The 18,474-nt window shown below is 37.8% G+C and overlaps 1 protein-coding gene across 2 annotated transcripts in view; it reads left to right on the top strand.

Moving 5' to 3' along the window:
* Nucleotides 1-8,516: 8,516 nt before the first annotated feature.
* Nucleotides 8,517-18,474, top strand: part of GABRA3 (gamma-aminobutyric acid type A receptor subunit alpha3) — a 227,971-nt gene continuing 218,013 nt past the window's right edge. For both annotated transcript variants that reach the window (XM_059678914.1, XM_059678915.1), the window contains exon 1: nucleotides 8,517-8,690. The gene's annotated coding sequence lies outside the window, so the exon portion shown is untranslated. The remainder of the gene's footprint in view (nucleotides 8,691-18,474) is intronic.

Raw genomic sequence — 18,474 nt, forward strand, 5'->3', positions numbered from 1 at the left:
ATTTAAAATGAATTGAATCCTAAATAAAAGACCTGAAACCATAAAACTTCTAGAAGATAGGATAAAAGTTCCTTGATATTGGGTTTGGCAATGATTTTTTTTTCATATGACACTAAAAGACAAGCAACAAATCAAAAGTCAACAAGTGGGAATATATCAAACTAAGAAGCTTCTCCATAGCAAAAGAAACAACACAATGAAAAGGCAACCTACAGAATGGGAGAAAATACTTACAAACCACATATATGATATGGGGCTAATATCCAAAGCATATTTTAAAAATTCATAGTACTCAAAAACAAAAGACATAATTCAATTAAAATTGGATAAAGAAACTGCATAGAGATTTTTCCAAAGAAGTCATACAAATGGCTAACAGGTACATGAAAAGGTGCTCAACATAAGAAAAAAATTCTCAGGGAAATGCAAATCAAAGTTACAATGAGATATCAGCTTTCACCTGTTAAAATGGCTAGTATAAAAAAAAAACAAACACAAGTGGTAACAAGTTTTGGTGAGGATGTGGGGAAAAGGGAACCATTTTATACTGTTGGTGGGAATGTAAATTAGGATAGCCATCATGGTAAACAGTATGGAGGTTCCTCAAAAAATTACAAATAAAACCCATGAATTCTACTTTTGTGTATTTACATGAAAAATTGAAAGCACTAACTGAAAAAAAGTTATATGTACCCCCATGTTCATTGCAGCAGTTTTTTTTTTACAATAGCCAATATATGGAAGCAACCTAAGCATCCATTGATGGATGAATGGATAAAAATATGTGGTATATATTCAATGGAATATTATTCATCCATGAGAAAAGAAAATTCTGACATTTGTGACAACATGGATGAACCTCGAGGTCATTATGCTCAGTGAAACAATCAGGCAGAGGAATACAACTACTGTATGGAGCTGCATTAATAGAAACTGAGCAGATCAGACATGCCAGGGATTGAACAAAAAATTGAAATGGAGGGAACACTTCCAAACCTTTATTATGAGGTCAGCATTACCCTGATACCTAAGTCTGAAAAGGATACTACAAGAAAAGAAAACTACATACCAATATCCCCGATGAATATAGATGCAAAAATTCTTAGCAGAATATTAGCAAGCCAAATTCAACAATACACTGGAAGGATCATGCCGGGGTCCAACCCCAGCGGGTCCAGGGGTCCCCAAAGGTGTGGACGGAGTCGGCGAAGAAGGAAGGACACAGAGACAGTGTTCAGTTGATCAGCAGCCTAGCCAGGATCTCTAGCCAGGATCTCCAGCCAAGTTCTGGTCTGGATCTCCAGAGAGGTTCTGCTTCAGATCTCCAGCCAGGTTCAGTCACCAGGTTCTAGTCAGGCTCTCCTGCCAATCTCTGCAGTCAGGTTCAGTCCAGGATCCCTGCCATGCTCTCTCGCCAGGCTCCGAGGCCAGTCCCTGTCCAGGATCCTCCGGCATGCTCTCGCCAGCGAAGTTCTTCTGTCTCTAGAGAACGTTCTGTGTAGGTTCTCTAGAGAGAGGCTCTGTCTCTCTTGGTCCTGTCTTCCAAGCCCTGTGTCCTTAGTTCTGTGTTCTGAGTTCTGAGTGTTTCTGTCTTGTTACAACTGTATTTATACCAGTTGATTCAATCCTATCAATCTCTATTACAAAGGTTAGGGCGTTTCTTATCTCCATTCCAGGGAGAAAAGATTATGTAGTTTAAGCATGATTGTTCGTAGTTAAAGGGATTAATTACCCGCCTGGCACTTAGTTGAGGGGTTTTATTCCCTCCCTAACTTCAGGGGAAAATCCCTACCTGGGGATTCAACCTTTCTCGGAGAGGTGACTTTGGTTAAAACACAGCGCCAAGAAGGTGAGCAAACATATTAAGAACCGTATGCCATATATGCCAGGTCCCTTGAAACAGCAAGGATGGACCAGCTCCCGGCAGGATCACAAACCATGACCAAGTGGAACTTTTCCCTGGGATGCAAGAGTGATTCAACATACACAAATCAGTAAATGTGATACACCACATTAATAGAAATCATATGATCATCTCAATAAATGCAGAAAAAGCATTTTACAAAATACTGTATCCTTTCATGACAAAAAGTCCTCAACAAATTGGGTATAGGAGGAAGGCACCTCAACGTAATAAAGGCCATATATGAGAAATCCACAGCTAACATGATACTCAACAGTGAAAAATTGAAAGCTTTTCCTCTAAGATTAGGAGCAAGACAATGGCTATCACTCTCACCTGTTACTTAAAATAGTACTAGAAGTCCTATTTAGAGCAATCAGGTAAGACAAAGAAATAGTAAGCATCCAAAACGTACAAAATGGAGCAAGTTGTCATTATTTGCAGATGATACAATTTTACATAGAGAAAGTCCTGAGGAGTCAACCAAAAAACTGTGGGAACTAATCAATGTATTCCTTAAAGTTTCAGGATATAAAATCAGCATATGAAAACCAGCTGTATTTCTATACACTAACAATGAAATATCAGGAAAAATTATTCTGTTAATGATAATACTAAAAATAAAATATTTAGGAATAAATTTAATGAAGAAAGTGAAAGATCTCTACATTGAAAACTATGTCTTTAATGAAAGAAATGGAAGAGAACACAAACAAATGGAAAGTTATCCTATATTCAAGGATTGGAAGAATTAATATTATTAAACTTTCCATAATAACCAAAGCCATTAATATATGCAATGAAATACCTATCAAATTTTCTTGCATGGTGTCTCTACTTTATCCATTAGAGCCTTTAGCATGTTAATCATAGTTGCTGGTCTGATAATTCTAACATCCTTGTCATGCCTGTTTCTGTCTCTTCAAAATGTGATTTTTGCCTTTGGCATGTCTAGTAATTTTTTCTTAATATTTGGACATTCTATATCAGGTATAAGGAACTGCTTTACATATGCCTTTAGTGATGTGGTTGTGAGGTGTTAGGTTGCAGTCTTTCTTGAGCTTGTGTCTCTTCACAGTACTTCTCAGTGTTTTTTTTTTTGTTTTGTTTTGTTTTTTTATCCTGCCCCTCACCCCTCCCCTGTTGGGTCAGGATGGCTAGAGTGGAATGGAGTTGGGTATTTTCCTTTTCTCACACAAAAGACTAGAACTAACTGGAGTTGGGTATTTCCCTTCTCCCATATCAGTTAGGCTTTGATACTATACTAGCAGATTGAGCTCTGATTAACTAGCTTCTGATGCGGGCAGATCTTTTTAAGACCAATCATCTGGTGTATTTCAAAATGGTTCCTTTGCCTCTCCCCTGCCATAGGAAGCATGAGGGGATTTTTCTCCAAATACTTGTGAGAACCTGGTTAAGCTTCTGGAGGCAAATGTCATAATATTGTGGGGTTCCCCTGGAAATTTTTACCCTCATACTTGTCTACACTAAGCCTCCAGCAATTCATTAATTGCAATTCAGGTTTTCCTACCCTGGAAATTTCAGATAGTGAGTCTTTTTTGTGGTAAGTTGTGAATCCCTGTATTTGGCTCTATGTCTCTCCAGTCTTGGAGACAGCAGTTTGATATGTGTTTCCAGCTTTCTTATGTATCCAAGAGTAATGTTTTTTTAGTTTTTCCAGGATTTACTTGTTAGGATGGAGTGGTGACTTCCAAGTCACTTACATGGGGAACTGGAAATCAGAAATCCACCCTTAACTTTTCAAAAAGTTTGCTTAGAGTCAATCTTGTACTGTCTTATGTAAAATCAAAATGTAAGTTAATGGGGGGGATGAGGACACATTTGTAATACCTTAACTAATAATAATAATAAAAAAAAGTAAGGACCTTGCCAATGTATCGTTCTGCTTATCTTTGCCCCTCTTTCATGTTTTAGTTGCCATGTGTATTATTCTGTCTACATTATCTACTGTATATTATAATGTCATTTATCTTAAATTCATATATATAAAGATAAAAATCTTATATTATATTTTATACATATTACCATTTCTGATGTTCTTCATTCTTTCCTGAAGATCATGCTTTTCATCTGGTATTATTTCCTTTCATGCTTAAGAATTTTTTTGTAGGATTTCTGACACTGTAAATATGCTGGCGACAAACTGGTCTAATGTTTACTTATTCGAAAGTGTCATATTTTGTCTTTATTCCTAAGGATATTTTTTCTGGAAGTAAAATTCAATCTTGGTAGATTTTTTTTCTTAAATTTCAGCACTTTAAAAATATTTTTATTTTCTTATGAGAGGTGAGTGGTCATTTTTTCCCCCCTCAGTATGTTATTTTTTTTTTCCTTTCAAGATTTCCCCTTTATATTTGATATTCTTTTTTTTAATATATTTCTTTATTGATTTCAGAGAGGAAGGGAGAAGGAGAGAGAGATAGAAACATCAATGATGAGAGAGAATCATTGATTGGCTGCCTCCTGCACACCCCCTACTGAGGAACGAGCCCGCAACCCAGGCATGTGCCCTCGGCCGGAATCGAATCTGGGACCCTTCAGTCCACAGGCTGATGCTCTATCCACTGAGCCAAGCCGGCTAGGGCTATATTTGATTTTTGATAATTTTACTATGATGTGTACCTACTTAGGGTTCATTGAGCTTCCTGAAACTGTAAATATTTATTTCATTATATTTGGAAATATTTTGGGCATTGTTTTCAAAAATTTTTCTTCCTCTTTTGTTCTTTGACTTCTGGGACTCAAATTACATATACATTAGAACTTTGTATTATCCAAAAGATCACTGAGGCTCTGTTAATCTTTTATAATCTTTTCTCTTTGTGTGCTTCAGATTGAATACTATATATTAGTTAGTATTTAAGTTAACTTACTCTTTCTTCTTTCATCTCAAATCTGCTGTTAAGCCCATGCAGTAAATTTTACTTCAGATATCTTAATTTTCAGTTCTAGACTTTGCATCTGATTTTTAAAATTGTTTTTATATCTCTGCTATGGTTTTTCACTTGTTCATTTATTAAGAGTGCATTTTCTTTTATGTCCATTAGTATTGTTATGATAAATGACTTAAAATCCTTTTCTGCTAATTTCTACATCTGGTCCATTTTAGGGCTGGTCTCCATTGATTGTATTTTCTCTTGAATATAGGTAATATTTTCCTGTTTCTTTGTGTTTTGTTTTTTTCCTATTTAACTTGGCATGTACCCTGAACTTTGTGAATGATATAGTGTAGGATTTCTATATTCTTTCATTTCTTTGTGGAATGTTGCTTTTGTTTATTTGTTTTACTAAGCAGCTAATATGGCTTAACTGAAACTCCAGATTCTCCCTTATGGTGGGCAGCTGTATTTAAGCTCTTTGGAATCTGTTCCCACATGCATTATTTATGATTCCACCAAAGATTTGGGCAGTTTATACACAAAATTAGGGTCTCCCATTTTGTAGTTCTGTCCATTCTTATATTTCTCTCATCACATTCCATCTTCAGCGGTCATCTTGAACTCTGTCTTCTGGATCTTCAAGCCACTAGGACTGTGAGCAGTTGTGTTAGGTAGCCAATTGGCACTGCACATCTCTGCTCAAGTTCATATTGATGGAATTGGCCATGTGAGAGTATTTACACTATGGAAATTGGGAAATGCTAGCAAGGGCTTTTATTTATTTTTCCTGGAGAGCATTTAGCACTTAGCACTTGTTAAGCATTTAGCACTCCAACACTCACTTATTGTTTCTCTAGACTCAGAGTCTAGAGTTTTAGTTACTGCTTTGATCTGGGGCCTGCCCTCAGGCAAAAAATTCCTAAAAAGGGGTAAACTCACCTAGTATTGTTCCTTTCTTCCAATTGTCAGCTCTTTTCCAATTCATGCCTGCTTATGATTATTTTTCAATGCATTCAGATTTTGCTTTGTCACTGCCAGAAGTAATTCTCATAACAGTTTTTCTGTGGTTTTCAGTGAACTGAGAACATTTATGAAAATGCTATTAATTTTTTACATAGCTAAAATTGTATAAAGAATCGTTTTTGTTATGAGAGTATTTTCATCTAACTTATTTGTATTAATATATATATATGTATATATATATATATTAAAATTATGATACCCTAGATGGTTTATTTGTTTAATGTCTTCATTTGAAAAAGAAGTTGGCCACTGTAGTGGGTTGAATAGTGTCTCCAAAAAAATGTGCACTGAGAATCTAAGATGGATCTTATTTGGATGTGTGTTGTCTTTGCAGAAGTAATTAAAGATCTCAAAATGAAATAATCCTGGATTTAGTGTGGGCCCTAAATCCAATGACTAGTGTTTTTATAATGAAAAGATGGGAAGATTTGGTCACACAGACACCAAAGAGAAGATAATTTCAAGGCTGAGGCAGAGATTGGAGTGATGTTTCTACAAGCCAAGGAATTAAAAAACACACCAGAAGCTGGAAGAGGCAAGGAAAGATTCTCCTTCCAGAGCTTTTGGGCCCTGCCAGAATCTTGATATCAGGCTCCTAGCCTCCACAACTGTGAGACAATACATTTCTATTTTTTTTAAGCCACCAGATTTATGGCAATTTGTTATGACAGTCCTAGCAAATAAAACAGCAGTCTTATGCCAGTTCATATTATTGCTTTTTGCTATTCTGCTAATCTGTTCATTTCAATGGATATGTATGCAAAAACAATACACACAAAAATCCATACTTCTGCAGGAAGGAGTGTGCTTAACTATGTGCCCACATAAACACTTGCTTTATGAACAACTTACATGTTGCTTTGGTAGACAAAAATACTATAACTGGGGTCAGCAGTCTGAGTGCTGGTCTTGATTTAGTCACTGGTTCACTATGACATTATATAGACTGTATTTTTTCTGCAGGCCAGTTTCTCTTTCTCTACAAGAAGACAGTTATCTTTATGGGTCCTTTCAGTTCACCGACTCTGAGTCTAAGGATCCCTGTGTGTCTCTTTACTCAATGTTGGTTATATGCTTTTGAAGAAGTATGTGGTTGGAGTGGAGCATATGTGCCTTATTGGATAGGAGTAGAGTGTTAGGAATTTTTTTTGAGGGGGAAGGATCCAACAGGATAGTGGTTTAGAAAAATAGCACACTGTTTCCATCCAACAGAGCAGCACTGGCCAGTGTATCCATTTTGACTCTGACTAAATGGACTGGAAAACACAGTATAAGGTGTATTATTAAGGGAATTTTAGTGCTAATCATTGTATGTAGGTGGAAGCTAAATTCTTTGATAGGAGCAGATTTTTACACATATGCTTAAATTCACATTACCCCTGAAACACTCAAAATGGAAGGTCTATCAAGTGTGATTTGGGGTTCAATTTGGGTACTCACTTTTGGAGGACCTTTGAAATTTGGTAGTTTATGTATTTACTCTTTAGAAATTAATTCCTCTTTCACATGGGATTTTCCTGTCTTAGAGCCTAGATTGTTTGGTCCAAAAGGGTCTTTCAAGATCATCTACATCCATCACTTTTCATTTTGCCATTGAGATAATGAGGGCCAGATTGAGGAAATGACTGGAAGGCAACAGTGGAGTGATTTTTCAGAGGCAGAACTCAAATTTAAGCTCCTTTGTTTTATTCTTAGCCCAGGTCTCTGTCCACCCTTTGTTGCATTATTATTATACTTTGCCCAGGTTTTATTTTTTTACCCCAATGAGAATATAATTATTTTATATGTTGAGTTAATTAATTTCTTTCTCTCCACCTCTTCTTCCCCCTTGTACAAACTCACATGTTGGGTTACACACTTATGTACACTTACATTCCCATCAGAGGCTTTTTTTTTAAAGGAAAGCATTGTGGTTCTGCTGCTTTTCTGTTTTGCCTGAAGGGAAGTTCCAGCTGACAGTTCTGAATTGGGTTCATACTTCTACTTGGTTGGGGGTGGGGTGGCCTTTGGGTTATTAGGGGATCAATGTCGCTGAACTCTTTCTTCTTAGCTGGGTGGGAATGACAACCTTTGATGTACAATTTTTAGAATCTCATATTTGTCAGAAATGTAATGTGGACAGGATTGTCTAAGCTTTATTTGGAGCCTGGGCTAAGGGATGTAAGGGATACAGACCACTTCTCTCTGTCTTGGAGCAGCTAGTAAGCACCACACATCAGCTATGGTAATTCCTTTATCCTCCCATTTGCTTTTAGCCTTTTGCTTTCTTTCTCTCCCCCTTGCTTCCTTTGCTCCTCCCCTTCTCTTTGAGCTTCCCTAGATTTCTCTGCTGGATACCTTACAGAATAAAACACTACTTCAGTCTTTCCTAAAACAACCACAGATTCAAAGCCTTGCAGCTCTGCATTGAGAGCCTCAGCACAGCCGCGTGCTCAGCACCAGTCAGTGGTGAATCCGAAGCCAGCAAAGGGTGAGGGGAGGAGGGAAGAAAGGAAGGAAGGGGGAGAAATATAAAGAAAGAAAGGAAAGAAGGGGAGGGAGAGGGAGGGAGGGATAGAGGAAGGGAGGAGGGAGGGAGGGAGGGAGGGAGGGAGAGAGAGAGAGAGAGAGAGAGAGAGAGAGAGAGAGAGAGAGAGGAGAGCAGGGGGAGGAGAGAGGAAGAGAGAGAGAGGGAGGGAGGGTGAGGGAGATCGTGAGCGCGGCAAGCCAGCAAGCAAACCAGTGAGACAGAGGAGAGAGGGACCAGGATAGAGACCCAGAGAAAGAGAAGAGGAAGCTGAGCTCTGTGGGGGCTCAACCTCTAACTTGTTTCAGTTCATTCATCCTTTTCTTCTGTCCACTTCAGGAAGTGACTGTGGCGCTTGGTAAGAAACCCAGATGTCCCTCCTTCCCCTCCCCCAATCTCAGGTCTCCTTTAGCGATAGCATCTCTCCCGGTACTGAGAGTCTCCTTGGGTTGGCGGGGAAGGCGAGACATGCTCTGCAGCTGTGATGCTATGCTGGGTTCCCCAGTAGGGCTGGTGGAAGCACAGAGTCTGCATCTGGGCAGGAAGGCACTAGGGTAAATTAAAACCTGATTTGGGGAGGGGATTTGAGATGTGGTGTATGGGAGATTTGCTTCATTGTCAGTGAATTGTTTTGTTCCTCTTTGGAAGCAGGTCAGCATTGACCTTGCAAATTGCTTGGGGTAGGGCGGGGGGAGGCAGCAGCTGCTGCAAAAAGCCACCAAGTGGCCCCTAGCCATAGCAGACAGCACTGTCATGACCCCCCAGACAGCCTTAGGTATGGGGATGGGGTAATGGCTGGAGCTTCCTTTCTCCTTTAACTCTTTCTCTGCAGCTGCTTCTCCTTGTTAGAAATGAAAAACAAAGAGAATACCATGTAGCCCCTTTCCCCATCTCCCTATTACCTTCCCCAGGTGCAAGTGAGTACAAAGTTGTAAATAACTGCTTCCTTTAAAAGCAGATTGAGGCTTCCCCCTTCCTTTAAGAGGCTCATTGTGGGGTTAGGACTGAGTTCCTTCACACACTTGGGAGGCTTCTCTTGCTTCTCTGTGGGAAACCCCATTGCCTGACCAATTCCCATCCCAGGTAGTTGAGCTGACAGTCTAGACCAGGGATTCGGATACCTTACCCATCCCACTGGTAGGCATGGAATTTGATCCAGCTGTGTCCTCGGGAGGGAAGAAACACCTGATGGTTTGTCTGGAACTGACTTCCAGTTTGCAGCTCTTCTGACTTTGGCAAGGGACTAGGGGAGGGGTGGCTGTTAGATTTAGAGAGACCTGGTGAGGAGCCAGGATTCCTGTTGTGAATGATATGGTTTATTGAGGGACAGCAGGTTCTGGATGTCTGGAGTTATGCAAGGACTGGCTGAAGCTCTTGTAATATAGCGTCTCTGAACTGGTAGTGGGAGGGACCTGGTTGCTTAATGGGGCTTTTTGAGTTAGCAACACTAATGTGTCCATGATATTAATTATAACAGCAACATTATTAATAATATTTCTAACTGCTCAATAAATTTTGGATCTTGGGATGAGGGTTTAATGTGTATTATTCTTATAGCAACCCTATGAAGAAGATATTATTATTATCTTTTCATATACAGATGAGGAAACTGAGGTATAGAAAGGTTAAGTAACTTGTCCAAGGTTACACAGTAATTAACTGTCCCAATTTGGAATTAAAACACAATTTGATTCCAGAATGCATAGTCTAGAGACAATTAAGCACTACTGCCTCCTTTGGGAGAATTTTGCACCTTTCTCTGTTAGACAAATGTAGGTACACTAGGAAGGGTGCTGCTTGGAAAGACATGTTGAGGGGCGGAAATAGTACTCTGGCCTTTGTGTAGCATAAGAACAAAAAATTTGCCCAATGGCTTTTCTTGGCCAGCTTGCTTTCCTTTTAAAAGGATGCCTGGAAAGACTTCACTTTGCCACTGTCATAACCTCATTCATCTCACATTGAGCAAAAAAAACCCACAACAATTTCTTTTAGGACCAGATCTCACTCTTATTTTCTGACAGTTTAGGGTTACGCTGCCCTGAAAATTTTAGAATACTAAAACCTTGAAACTGGAATGACCCCTAAAGATCCTTAAGCTTTATTTCTCCACCCAGGTCTTTAATTTGCTCCAAGCGTTCAATTTGTTGACTGATTTCTATTTGAATTTCCTTGCAATGATAGAGAGCTCATTAGATGGCTCCTTCTATCTTTGAGCAACTCTGATTGTCAGATAATGATCTCCATTATAAGCCAAGCTCTGTCTCCCCATAACATTTATTCATTGGTTCTTTGGGACTATCTGAAACAAATTTGCTTCTTCTTAATAATAGCTCTTCAGACAGTTCAAGACAGCAATCATACCTTTCCCCTCAAGGATCAGGTCTGACAATACCACAAGAGTCATCATTTGCCTCATTTTGGAGCCTAGACTTTTATTAATATGGTCTAGTGTCCTATTCTCTTGATTGTCAACCACAAACTGAAAGTACTGAGCTTTTGAAAGCAGCATTGAGTGTGTGCTCTCTTCCTTGATATCTGATATCAAGTAGACTGATGGGAACAAAGAAGCTCTCTTTTTCTAAAGACCAGGGATCAGTTGGTGCTAGTCCTTCTGAAGGCTCAGAATATCCATCTAGCAGTCAGACAATATGCATATGGTAAGATTTGAGAAGCAGAGGTCAAAGGTAATTATCATAAAGGAGACAGTTGAAATAGTGGTGATTTAAAGTTAACACAGTCTATGGAAGGAAGAAGAATAAGTAGTTTCTGAGATACTTTCTGATAAAACAATGACATCACTGAGGGATGGTGCAGAGTGGGATTCAGTAGAATAGGAGTGATCGTGCAGTATGCTAGAGTGGAAAATTGACTTGGGTGTTGGGAAATGTGTTATATTCCTACCTCTGCTAATTTGCCAATTATCTTGGACACATGACTTTTTCTCTCTTGACCTCAGTTTTTCCATCTATAAAATGATGAGGTGGATGTTATCACCTCTGCAGTTTTTTATCTGAAGTAAATTATAAAATCTGAAGGTTCTAAGGGGCTTTAGAAATCATCTAGGCCAGTTCTTCTCTAACTTTAATGTGCAAAAGGATCCCCTAGGGATCTTGTTAAAATACTAATTCTGATTCAGAGGATCTGGGGTGGCACCTGAGATTTTGCATTATAACAAACTGCCAGGTAATCCTGAATTTGCTGTTCCAGTGCTTTGCAAACTATCTTGGTGAAGGACCATTTTTTCCTCCAAAATATTCCATTCTGTCATAGACTGTTACTTTAGTAAAATACATTAACTACACAATACTAAAAATTTAAAGAAAAAGCATAAAAATATAAGTTGATAGGTTTATTATTAGCTTCAACAGAAAAATTACTTTTGTTAAATTGCTGTAACATTTTGTAAGTGTTTATTCTCAGTTTCTGCATTTAGGTTACCGCTGCCTGGTAATAAACATTCACAGACAAGTACTGCTTTCTGGACCACACTTTGACCAACACTGGTCTAGGATACCTGCCTATCTAATTTAACAGGCCCAGATTGGGCTTGTTACAATTTCTAAATCATTTCTGCCAGATTATCTTCCACCCTCTGGTATTCTGACGGTCATAAAAGGTTTTTTAAAGCATATATAATAAATTATATTCTTAGATTAAATATTCCAATTAAGTAGGGTGCTGTATCAGTCTAGTTTATTATACTATCAGCCACAATCCTAGTGTATGGCTTAGAGTAGGTACTTAATAAATGTTTGTTAAGTGAATGAATAAGATACTTGGTGTTAATTATGCCTTCTGGGGTCATACTGTCACTAAAGAAAGGCAATTTTGGTTTCCTCCCGGCATTAGAAGAGGCAGTATTTATCCTATTTTATAAATTTCTTATGGTGAATAAAAGGCCACCTTACCTGTCTCAGAGAGCTACCTGGCATCCCAATTTTACTTTGAAAGGATTATAGCAGTGATGACGAACCTTTTGAGCTCGGCGTGTCAGCATTTTGAAAAACCCTAACTTTTTGGGGTTTTTTGAAAAACTCTGGTGCCGTGTCACATATAGAAATTTTTTGATATTTGCAATCATAGTAAAACAAAGATGTATATTTTTGATATTTATTTTATATATTTAAATGCCATTAAACAAAGAAAAATCAACCAAAAAAATGAGTTCGCGTGTCATAGGTTCGCCATCACTAGATTATAGGAAGACAGGCAAAGATTCTGTACACTCTAAGTCCCAAGTCTTTACCTTTAAATCAGTCATTAATCAATTCATTCGTTCAATAGCTATTTATTCAGTGCTGTGGTTAGACCATGCAGATAATATAAAGGTGAACAAAACAGACACACACCATCCTTGCTTACTTGGAGCTTATGGTTTGATGGGGAAGAGCCAATATATCAGACTATCACACTACTATGTTATTTCAGCAACAATAAATGCTATGAAGGAAAAGTATGGGGGTTGGGAGCTATAAAGACATATAACAGAGGAAACTGGCCTTAGCATTGGGTTTAAGAAAAGGTTCCTTGAGAAAGTGATATTAAGACTAAATAGAAACATGAAGGTGGGGGTGGTAGTGATGGTGGAGGTGATGAGGAGAAGAGCATGCAGGAGCTCCCTGAGATGAGAGAAGCATAGTGAATTTAAGAAATTGAACAAAAGGTGGAATGGCTGGAGTGGGTCTTTATAAGGATTTTGGTCTTTATTCCAGAAACTCAGAGGCTTTTAATCAGGACTACTGATACAGCCTAACCTGAATCCATTCAGTATAATGTTTCTAAGTGCATGCTATGAACCAAAGGCAATTTGGGAGATATAGGCTGATTTAGGAATAGCCTCTGCTCTCCAAGAAGACAGAGTTAAGTAAGAAATAGAAGAAATAATATAAACAACTATAATATTCCAAGAATGAGATCCACACCCATAAAAGAGAGGCAAAGGGCTTGCAGCCAAGGAGATCAAAGACAGTTCCTGAAAGTCACTTTGGATTGGGCTTGGAAAATTAAACAGTTTTTTAACATGAAGCATTTGGGGGATGGGAAAGATGTCTGGGGATGGGAAAGATGTCCTAGGCAGAGGCCAGAAAAGCAGAGGACATTGGGAACGGTGAAGGAGCTCAGTTGTGTTGGAGTAAATTATATGTTGAAAGTATGTGAAAATACTTTCATATAGGTTGATGGCTTGACTGTAAATAAGGTAGAATGTTAACTTGGAAATTAGGATTTTTCTCTGTATACTGTAGAGAAGAAACTCCTTCATATTATGGATGAGCAAATTGATCCTGAGAGGGATAGTGACTTGGTTTGACTGAGGTCACACAGTTAGTTCTATTGCTATAGTCCAGCAAGAGGTATTCTGTACAGTTGAAAAAATGTGGAATTGGAACGCTGGAAAGAAGACAGCTGGAGAGAGTGATTTGAGTGTAATTGATAAAGAGGTGGTGCTTGAAATAGAAAGAATGGATCCAAGGATGGGAAAACAAAGATGTGTCTGTGTGAAGGCTACAAAGAAGGAGAGGTCACACGTATGGAAGAAAAATTAGGAGAGTAGAGTATTGTGAAAGAGCCAAGAGAAAAGAGGCTTCATGCATTGGTTGGACATATACTTTCGAATACATCCCATTTACTAAGCATGGAGAATATAATGGTTAGCAGAGTAGACATGGTTATTGCCACGTTGGGGTTCATGGTTTAGATGGGGAGATAGATATTGTCCTACACTACAAAATATTGAACTATATAGTTATACATTTTGATTATTGTACAGAGGAAACTGCACTGCTTTAAGAAGAAAGACATGGTCAACATTATTAGACTTTTCAGGAGAGTTGAGTACTGATAAATGACACCTCTCCCTACTAATAGTCCTTTCTACTCTGATGCTCACTGTTAAGATTGGATTATGCAGATGTTTGGCAGATGATATTGCTATAAGGAAAAGTGAGGTTCCCTTCAGCCTCATGACTACAGGAACACAAGCTTATTTGAAAACCAGGTTATATATCATGTTGCTTAACTGAAATTCTCAATGAGCCAGCCCTCTTCTCAGACCCCCTTATTCTCCCCATTTAACAAGTTCAAGAAAGAGGCACTTGATAAGAAAAAAAAGAAGAGTTAAATATTAAAAATCTCTTTTAAAATGGGGTTTCAGATAGCCTAGTCTACATTCTAGTCCTGTCCTGGATGCTGACTTAGTTCTTGTGACAAATTACTTGTTTTGTTTGAGTATCAGTTCCTATAACTGTAAAATGAGGAGGGTTGGACTACACCTAGATGATTTATAAAGACCCTCCCAGCTGTAAGGTTCTATAGTTTATGCTCTCCTCTATACTACATTCCCATGGTCCTGTGCAGGTAGTTCAGCCTCAATCACTTATTTAAGCAACACTAAGGATTTTGAATGGAAATTCTGATGAAGATTTCTAATTTTGGTGGAAGTATTCATATGGTTTGAAAGTGATCATAGTAAGGCCCTTTCCTTGTTTTATTCCTGGGATTGCTGAAATCATGACTGCCCTGAAAGCTAAGGAAAAACAGACTATATTCTAAAATCTGTAGTAAATTTTGATATTGGGTCATATTTCCACTACTGCTAATTTGAAATAAACTAAGGGTGCTTAAAAGGAAATGGGACAGGGTACTATGAAATAGAGGCAAGGTGATTATCTCATATTATGAAATGTATTGGATGAGGTAATCTCTTCCTAGGAGAGAAGATATATGGTAAAGGGAAATATTGGTTGATAATAGAAAATATTTTTTTATATTTAAAACATGATTTTAAAGGTATTAATGTTTTTACACAGTATGTGTCCTCACCATACACAGAAGGAAGACTAAAAATCTCACCTGGCCAGTGTGGCTCAGTGGTTGAGTATCAACCTATGAACCAGGAGGTCACAATTTGACTCCCTCCTGGTCAAGGAATATATATGTAGTTATATATAGTTGTATATAGTAGGTTCTCTTTGGGATTAATCTATTTTCCATTTATTTTATTTATTTTTATTATTTTTAAAAAATATGTTTTTATTGATTTCAGAGAGGAAGGGAGAGGGATAGAGAGATAGAAACATCAATGATGAGAGAGGATCATTGATTAGTTGCCTCCTGAACACCCCTTATTGAGGATAGAGCCCGAAACTTTGGCATGTGCCCTGAGAGAGAATTGAACCTCCTGGTTCATGGATGATGCTCAACCAACTGAGCCACACTGGCTGGGCTATTTATTTATTTTTAATTTATCTTTATTGTTGAAATTATTCATCTGTTGCTTCTTGTACTAGTTAACAAAGTTTAAATTTTATTATAGTTTTAAAATTATTATCACTTCAGCTTTTCTATTTACTAGCTGTATGGTCTCTACATCTCAATTTGTCTATCTGTGTAGTGTTTAATAGAAGTAACATTTATTTTATGCTTTTAATTGTGTGAAGGTGAATCTTTCTATCATTATTTCTGCTAATTTATTATGACTGGTATATGGGGAAATTATTATTTATAATTTTAACTTCTATTTTTTTACTTTGCTCAAATTTATTATTATAAATTTATAGTTTACAAGTTTATTTTCTTGTTTTATTCTTTTATAATTTTGAATAATTTAAAATATTTTTAAAGAAACTCAGAGAAGTATCTAAAACAAAGAGCAAATAACCACCATATACTGCTCAGAATGAACAAATGTTAGCATTTTGTCATTCCTGCTTCAGCTATGTTTTAATGAAATAAAACATTACAAATAAACTTTATCTTCACTTGTATCTACTCCCAGCTTCCTTTGTCTCTACTTCCAAAATATAGTACCCAGAGTCACCCACATTTGCTTATTTTCTGTTTGGTCACATTTTACTTAGTGATTTGTTTGAGTTCTTTATATGTTCTGGATACTAATTATTTGTCAGGTACATATGTGGCATATATCTGCTTCTGGCATGTCACCTTGGCTTTCTATTTTGTTTATGGGGTTCTTTATTATACTAAAGCTTAAAATTTTCATGATAAATTTATTAATCTTTTCCTTCAGAAATTGTGACTTTTGTGTCACATTTAAGAAATATTTTCTTATCCCATGATCATAAAAAATGTTCTCCAAATTTTCTATGCAGCACTTTCAAATTTTGCTTTACATTTACTTTTTTAAACCATCTGGATTTTATTTTTGCATACGATATAAAATATGAGTCAATTTTTTCTATGCCAAATACCACTTGTTTAAATATCATTTATATATAATAGATTTAGAATGCAAATTCCATCATATTACCCAGTTTCTACACTTAACTTGGGCCTATTTCTAAGCTGTCTATGTGCCCCATTAATACATTTGTCTACACTTGAGTTGTTCTAATTATGAATACTTTATGAATCTGATGTTTGTAAGGTCAGTTATTCTTTATTCTCTGCCCTTTCCCAGCCCACAACCACAACATTTTTCTGCTCTTTCTAAATTATCTTACGTTTTACCCATTGTTCCCTTATCTTAATTTTAAAATAAGATTTTTAAATTTCAAGAAAATCATCTTGAAATTTTACTAAATCAGTAGAATGATTTAGAGAAAAATTGACATCTTTTTTATAAAGATATTTCCTAGTCATAAATATGTTATTTTATTCTCGGTGTTTATGCAGGTCCATTTTTACAATCATTGGTAGAAGTTTGTAATTTTATTAATAATACTTTTTACATATAAGACATATTTCTAGGCATCTTTTACTTTTCCAGCCAGGTTTATTAAACTAAAATTTACATGATAGTTCCCCTTTGAGAGTTATATATTTCAAAGAGTTTTGCCAAACATATAACCACAACCATCACCACAATAAAAATATAGAAAATTTCCCTCACCTCAGAAGGTTCATTTGTGCCCCCTGCATTCAGTTTTCTCCCCTACCTACAACCCTGTGCAATCATTGGTCTATTTTATTCCTTTATGGTTTTGTATGTTGATCAAGTAGGACTCTCTACTAGTGGGAATCCTATATAATAAAAGGGTAATATGCAAATAGACCAAATGGCAGAACAACCGAACAACCAATCAAAGCATAATATGCTAATGATATGCTAAGGCTGCTCAACTGCTTGCTATAATGTGCACTGGTCACCAGGGGGCAGATGCTCCGACTGGTAGGTTAGCTTGCTGCTGGGGTCCAGCCAATCAGGACTGAGTGAGATGGGCCAAACACGCCCTGAAGCCCTCCTATAGTCCATCCCCGGCCTGATCATGCACATGCACCTGTGGGGTCCCTCAGCCTGGCCTGCACCCTCTCGCAATCCAGGACCCCTTGAGGGATGTCAGAGAGCTGGTTTCAGCTCAATCCCGCTGGCCACTTCCCTTGAGAGGGCACCAGAGGTAGGGCTCATGGCTGGCGAGTGAGCGAGCACTCCTGTGGCAGCATGAGCCTCCCCTGATCAGGACTGATTGGGTGTGAGCCTGTGGCAGGCACAGTGGGGCTGGAATGAGCGGGAGTGAGAGTGGCAGGTAGGAGCTGCAGGTGGCATTGGACTGCAGGTTCCATCCCCATCCCTGCAGGCCACCCAGAGGGACCCTACCCATGCATGAATTCATGCACTGGGCCTCTAGTATAAAATAATATAGCCACTTTGGAAAAGAGTTTGGTAGTGTCTTATAAAGTCAGACATTCACTTTCCATATAACCAAGAAATTCCCCTCATAGATATTTACCTAGCATCAATGCAAATATATGTGCAAACAAAAACCTGTACAAAAACATCTATAGCAGCTTTACTTGTAATAGCTAAAAAATGGAAACAACATAAATGCCCATCAAGTAGTGAATGGATACTCAACCATAATAATGAATATCCCATTTATGGGTTACTGAGGGATTTTATCATGAATGTATGTTGGGTTTTTCAAATGCTTTTGCTGTATCTATTCAAATGATCTTTCTTTAAATCCTCACCCATGGATATGTTTATTGATTTGAGAGAGAGAGAGCATGAGAGAGAGAGAGAGAGAGAGAGAGAGAGAGAGAGAGAGAAACTGATCAGTTGCCTCCCATATGTTCCTTGATCTAGGATCAAACCCACAACCTGGGTATGTGTACTGACGGGAAATTGAACCTGCAACCTTTTTTGGTGTAGGAGACTATACTGCAACCAGCTGAGCTACCCAGTC

The sequence above is a fragment of the Myotis daubentonii genome, chromosome X, assembly GCF_963259705.1.
Source record: "Myotis daubentonii chromosome X, mMyoDau2.1, whole genome shotgun sequence".
Lineage (NCBI taxonomy): Eukaryota > Metazoa > Chordata > Mammalia > Chiroptera > Vespertilionidae > Myotis > Myotis daubentonii.